Here is a 7592-nt window from a genome sequence, read left to right as displayed (position 1 = left end):
GAAGACCACTATTTTAGAGGAACAGTGGACCCTTCTCCACTCCAAGGCCAACTCCTTCATTCTCTCATTTAGACCCTCTCTCCTACATACTCAAACTTTGGTGTTTCCACTCAAGTCCTTCAGCCTACATCTATGCTCAAGTCCAAATCTTCATCTGTAAAATATTTTCCCTTTAGCAACCACCCTACCTTCCTTCTGTTCTTCCTGGCTCTACTTTCTCAAACTCTAATTACTTTTCTACAAATTAATGTTTGTCTTTTGCTCCTTGTACTCCAGCAAGACCCTGATGATGCTCAGTGTCTAATTCAGTGTACACATTCTAATTCTGATATAAACTCTGTGTGTGTGTGCATGACTTGATATCATTTGGATAGCAATTTATGGCAGAAACATCCTGTGGTCTGACTCTGAGTCTTTTTACAATGGATAACTGAAACTATTACTTGAAGTTCTTCCTTCCTTTGGACTTGATGACATCATTCACTTTTTCTTTTCCTATCTCAGGGTCTTCTTTCTCAACCTGTTCTGTGGCTTCTCCTCTCCACGCAGCAATTCACTTTATAAATATTATTGAAAGAATGAATGGATGGGGATTGGTTTTGGTGAGACACGGTTCCAAGCTTGGCTCTGCCTCTGACTGGCTGCCTGACTTTGAGCGCCTTCCTGGGCCTGTCTGCATTCAGTCTCCTTGCCAATATCATGGGGAGACTGAGATGATAACATATTGACTGTCCAGCGCAGAGTAGATGCTCAATAAATTAGTTGATCTTTCTTCCTGCAGGCAAGTATTGTTTCTCTTAATGACACCCAGTGTTTTGATGACCATTGTGATGTTGCAAACTCTTAAACACATCTCTGTTTGAGGTCTCTTTACAACTGGAGACTTATTTTTCCCTTTGCTTACCAGGCATCTACATCTGAACCTCCCATGGGCACCTCAAAGGTCACAACTGTGGGTAGCCCTATACCTGCCCTCCAAGACTTCCTTTTACAGTCTCTCCAGCTACCCACTCTTCCAAACCAGCCACCTCGAAGTCATTCTGTAAACCTTCCATTTGGTGGCTAAATCCTTCTCACATGTAATTGGTTAAAAACTCCTTTTGATTTGACCTTCCTCTTTGCTCTCAGATCTCCACCTCCACAGACACTGCTACAGTCCAGACCTCCACTGTTTGCATGTGAGAGTGAATTTTGATCTATATGGTCTCCCAGCCTCTAGTCTCCCAGCCTCTAGTCTCATCCTGTTTCATCTGATGGTCCCCACTGCTGCAGAAAGTAGCAGTTGCCAATATCATGAGGGGAATGGATATAACACATTGAATATCCAGCACAGAGCAGATGTTCAAGAAGTTAGTTGATCTTTCTCCCTGCAGATGAATATTGTTTGTCTTATTGCCTCTCAGCGTTGTGATGACCATCGTGATGTGGCAAACCTCCTAGAAGATGTCGCATCACCTTCCTAGAAACTACCTCTTTACTTCTCTCCATGTGTAAAATCTTTCAGTTAATCTCCATTATCTAGAGCAAGGTTGCTCACCCTAGCACTGTCGACATTTGGGACAGAGTCTTTGCTGTAGAGACTTTGTACAGTGTAGGATGCTTAGTGGATCCCTGGTCTCCACCTGCCAGATGCCAGTAGCCTGCCCCCCTCCCCAGTTGTAACAGCAAAAACTAGACCTTGCCAAATATCCCAGGGAGGGGCCCAAAGTTGTGCCTGATTGAGAACCACTGACCTGCAAAAATAAAACCTATATTATCTCTTGGCTTATAATATACCCCAAGATATTTTACCCAAATATCTTCAACTTTATCTCCTAAAACTATAACTCATACAGACCCTGAAATCTCTTATAGTTCTACAAAAAATTTACTCTTTCCAAGTATACCCCACCTTTGATGACTCCCAGACTAAAGTGCCCCATTTTTCTACTTTTTGTCCCCATTTTCTACTGGAGTACCTTTTTGTTCTTATCCTTCCAAACTAATCTCAGATAATTTCTCCTGTTGTAAAGTCTTCCCTATCTATACTATAAATAAATAATTTGTCCTTCTTCCTTATGGATCCTACATCACTTGCCATCTATTATAGGCCTTGCCACTGTAATTTCTTCCTTTCACAAATGTATTTTACACTGACCACTACTACCACCTACTTACAAGTTTTTGAGTTTAGAAAAGAGATTCTATATACTTAGCATGTAGTGCAACGCCCAACACATACTAGGAGTCTTGACAGCTATTAGATACATGAATAAGGGAATGACTGAATGAGTGAATGAATGACGTCACATCCTTCTCTCCCCGGCATGGAGATATGTTGCACGTTCTGCATGCAGAGTGAGTTGCTGGCTTCATGTCAAGAGGGAATCCCCTTTTAAGAAGAGGATCTGAGCTGCTGTTCCTGAAACTTCCTGAAATCCCAGCTGTTCCTGAAACTTGCTCTATTGAGACTTGAGTTTCAACTTGATGCTAGAGAAAGTTGTTAAAATTTATTTTTTTTAATTCATTGATGGTTGCATCTCTAATGTCCCAGTCATAAAAATAATCTTATATTTAACAAATCCCACTTATAAATATTTTGTGTGGGGCTCTGCTTAGCATCTTGATGTAAAATTTATACCTAAGTCTATTTTGGCAAACATCAAATTAAACTTGTAAGTATAAAGGAAATCAGAGTGTCCTTGACCTTCCAAGGCTTAGATGATCAGCAGTTTTTAAATGACATTCCTTGAAAGCGAACTTTGATTTTTTAAGCACTGGGCATGAGGCTGTAATCAAAGGCACTGATGATATTTAGATGATTTAGAAGAGCACAAGCTGATCTGCCATCATTCAGCTTGCAGGATACATTTATCTTCTGTAAATAGTATGAAACACCTTTGTTGTATTGATTCTATTCCTTTAGAAAATTATAGGTTTTGTCTTGTTATGTTGCCTACAGTCAAAAGAAACGATTATGAATTTACAATTACAGGAAGCAGGTCATTAAAGCGGGCCGGGTTGGTTTTATTAAGGCTCTGCTTTATTTCTATTGGAACAATTTTATGCACACAACAGCATATCAAATAGAATGCACCAGAGGATGATTTTAGGAACTTAGTTAAAAGCCCTCTCAGGATTTTGCATACATTTTAAATAATACTCAGCTAAACACATAATCACATGTTTCTCATATACTTTCAAAAATCCCATATGGTTAGAAATTGCTGCCAGATTTCCCTGTTTTGATAAACAGAATGACATTTAATTAAACAGTCCTGAAAAATACCTTCTTTCTTGACTTTATACTCAGACAAGTTAATAAAATCCCCATTTCAGATGATGAAATGACACATTGCCTGCTCCTATTCCAGTTTTCTGCCTCAAATGTCTTCCTGGAGAGACTCCATGTATGCCAGCCTTCTCAAGGATTTAAGAGTATTAAACCAAGGTTAGATGGTAGCTAGTGTTCTTTGATCTCACTGTACACATTGTTAGTCATTTTTTTCTTCTTCTTTTCTTTTCTTTCTTTTTTTTAGATATGGCGGTCTCACTATGTTGGCCAGGTTGGTCTTGAACTCCTGGCCTCAAGCAATCCTCCCACCTCAGCCTCCAAAGTGTTAGGATTACAGGTGTGAGTCACCACACCTGGCCTGGTTGGTATTGATTTTTAAAAAGTGATTTGTTACTTGTTGTCCGTGAAACTTGGTGTGTTCTAAATAGGTTGCTTGTTTCACTACATGACATTCCATATATTTACCACCAATTCCAATTAATAGGAATTCCAATAGAATGGCTGAAACAAATTGAGTAGAACAATTACTAACCCCTTTAGACATTATTATGTTAGGTTGAACTATTTTCTACACTGGCTCTATCTATGGGTCATTGCATCTGGCTATTTAGATGGCAAGGAAATGTAATTGAACTAAAAATCTTAGTCATTGAGAAACGGGCTGTTTTTGTTTTGCTTGGCTTTTTACCTGCCAGCCGGTCCTCATCTTTGAGGTTTGCTCTGACAGCTCTGAAGCTTGGGTAATATACAACAATATAGACAAAGTAAGGAAATAATTAGGTTGTATGATATTAATACATTCCCATCCTGAAAACCACAGTTTTAAAATATTCCTATTGTTTCCCCTGTCCTCTGCTCATTTGACAGTTACCAGGAGCTTTGGGCAGAGGGGGAGAGAAGTGCATATGTTGTCACCTGCCGCTCTGTTGCCTCCATAGCCCATGTTAGGAATTAGCATGGTGTAGATTAAGTACAACTACACAATAGTCATCAATTTCCAATGTTATCAATACATTAGAAAGGGGCTTTGATTTCCAATTAAGTACTGAATAATTGAAAGAAAAATGTGTTGTTGCAGGTTGTTGAGAAACACCTCTACCTCCATTTACCCTTTCATTAAGAAACAGGGATAAAAAATATTGCGATATCAGGATATCTAGAATTTGGAAGATGTGGAATCATCCTGCTGAGTCCAAGGGAAATCCAGAAAATAAGCTGTGATTCAGACTCTGGTGTGCCCCATGGATGCCATGGGTCATCCAGGAGCCTTGTATACCTGGATGATGAGGAGCCACCTGGGGGGAATTCATTCTAAGGTAAAAAAAAATGTCATCCTGGCATAGTGACTTCGACCCAGTTCAAAAGCCCGGGTTGTTGAAGAGGAGCTGAATTTTAGGAATGGTGTGTTTACAATGAGTGCTGGTTTTCCCAGATTTTCCATCCATAAGGATCTGAACTTTTTAGGAAGAGAGAGAGAGAACTCAGAGTAAGAGCTGAATGAGCCACTCACTGAGAGTACAGTAGTAGGTTAGCTCAGCAGGTCTGTGTTTTCCAAACCCTGCACTTTCCAAAGAAAGGTCTGTTCTTTGACAGCCTTCCAGGAGATAACCTCTAAACCCTTGGAATATCCTGCCTGATCATAACGTGTTTGTTTACCTGGAGCTTTGAGTCATGCTAGACAGTTAATGCTGATGATTTATAGTGGGGGCTTTGGGCCACCTGTATCAGTCTTGACCTCTGGAGGGGCTGGCGACTAATTTCGGTCATGCAGGCAGTCTGCCATGCCTTCATGCTCCCAAAACCACACTGGATGTCAGGCTGGGGGAGCTCCCTGGGCGGCAATGTTCTGTGCAGTTTTCCTCACATCACTGCTGGGAGAATTAAACATCATTTGGTTCCATTTCCCAGCTGCTGAAAAACTGTAATGTTGGGGAGAATTAATAATTCAGCTTAAATCAAATGGAAGAATCTTGATTGTCTAGATTTTGTAGAATTTTTTTAAAATGTTGAGGGAAGAAGGGAAGACCAATTATGTAGAAAAGGGAGCCTTTATTATGAACACACAACTCTTTAAAACAAGTGAAGTAATACCCGTGTAGAATAAAAGCAAAGAAAAAAGAAACAATTCAGATAATCATCACATAAGAACACTATTTTTTTATTTTATTTTATATTATATTATTTTATTTTATTTTATTTTATTTTATTTTATTTGAGACAGAGTCTCGTTGTGTCACCCAGGCTGGAGGGCCGTGGTGCGATCTTGGCTCACTGCAACCTCCGCCTCCTGGGTTCAAACGATTCTCGCGCCTCAGCCACCCAAGTATCTGGGATTACAGGCATGGGGCCACCCAATTTTTTTTGTAATTTTGGTAGAGACGGGGTTTCACCATGTTGGCCAGGGTGGTCTCGAACTCCTGGCCTCCAGTGATCTGCCCGTCTTAGCCTCCCAAGGTGCTGAGATTACAGGCATGAGCCACTGCACCCAGCCACTTCCATGAAACATCTGACTGCATTGCTGAATTCAAAATATCTGAATATGTTATACAGAAAAATGTTTTGAAAATCTAATGAAAACTAATAACGAAATAGAATGTTCTACTTACAGTCATTGTTGACTTATCTTAATAATTTGTTTGTTTTGTAAGGTGACAAAATAGATCCATATCGTTCATCTTGTCAAAAATATTTATGTGCAGAACTGTATTTTACAACAAGCAAGTACAAAAAAGAAGTAAATTAAAGTACACGAATATTTTATTACCTCTCAAAATAGCCTGACTTGAAAAGACCATCACTCCATGGCCAGTGCATCTACTTGATCCTGAAATAACCAAGAGTGGGGTGTATCTGTTACTATCAGCAGGTCAACCTTACAGCAACAAGAAGAAAGGCCTTTGACAACCTGAGGGTCACTCCTGGGATTTCTATGGCCAACTTAAGTGGCAAGAACTAGCAGGAAACTAGTTGACTTTTTTTGAAGAAAGAAATGACAAAAGTTTCTCAATCAGTACCTTTTAGTCATCATTTCTTGGAAACAACTATACATCATACAGTTGATGCCTTTAAAAACACGACTTTGGGTATGGGCTCAGTGGCTCATGCCTGTAATCCCAGCCCTTTGGGAGGCTGAGGCAGGTGGATCACTTTGATGTCAGGACTTCGAGACCAGCCTGGCCAACATGACGAAACCCCGTCTCTACTAAAAATACAAAAATTGGCCGAGAATGGTGGCACGCACCTGTAATCCCAGCTCCTTGGGAGGCTGAGGTGGGAGAATCGCTTGAACCCGAGAGGTGGAGGTTGCAGTGAGCCAAGATCGTGCCACTGCACTCCAGTCTGGGCGACAGAGAGAGACTCCGTCTCCAAAACAAACAAGCAAGCAAAAAACATAAAAGCACAATCCATTGATAAAAAGGGTGCAGCTGGACATGTTGGAAACACACAGGGCATGGGAGGGAGCCTGGGCTCCACCTGCAAGGCGAAGGCCATTCTAGCCAAAGGGGCAGGGGTGGCTGGAACGAGCTCAGGGGCGAGGTCCTAGGCCCCGTCCGCTTGGCCTCCATCCCGAGTCTTTGCATCCTTCCCCAGGAGGAGGCACTGAAAAGTTCTGGGTACAGAGGCCCCAAAGAACCATCCACACCCCAGTCCACAGCAACCATGGGTGGTCCCTTACAGAGAGGGGAAAGGCGTGCCAGCAGGGGGCGTGGCCCCCAAGGTCCTTCACCCGCATGCGCATGCGCACTGAGCTGACCAATCAGAGAAGAGTGTGGATAGCCAGGCCAGCTGCTCTCGCGAGAACTGAGGACCCATTTTTCGAAGAGAGCCTCGTGCTGCCAGTGTCTGCAGGTTCTGTGAGGAAGCCGCATCAGGGGTCCCTCAGGTGGAGTGCTCGCGGTGGGGAGGCAGGAAGGCGAGCATGCGGCCCACTCGCAACCAGGGTGTGAAGCGCTGAGCGGCCGGCTGACCTGCACACCGGCAGCCCGAGACCCCTGGCCCCTTCGTGGCTTTGGAGTCCACCATGCACGTGCTAAGAGGCCCCGGGTTTTCAAAGCAGGAAATGGGCCTGGCATCGTTACCTGGGGCCTGGGTCAGGGCGAGGCCCCGAGGGTGGGCTGGGATTGGCCAGGGCAGGGAGGGAGCTGGAGACACCTGAGTGATCCCCAGGGCCCGGGAGTGTCCCGGGGGCTTGTGGATGTGTGCAGTGGGGAGGGGTGGGGCAGCGGAGGGGGGCGTGGGGGAATGGAGGGGGTGGAGAGGGGAGCAAGGGAGGAGTGGTGGCAGAGGGAGGAGGGTCGTGGGGAGTGGCAGACAGGCA

This window comes from Pongo pygmaeus, chromosome X (assembly GCF_028885625.2).
Source record: "Pongo pygmaeus isolate AG05252 chromosome X, NHGRI_mPonPyg2-v2.0_pri, whole genome shotgun sequence".
Taxonomy (NCBI): Eukaryota; Metazoa; Chordata; class Mammalia; order Primates; family Hominidae; genus Pongo; species Pongo pygmaeus.
The sequence above is the reverse complement of the archived record's forward strand: the minus strand, read 5'-3'. Positions refer to the sequence as shown.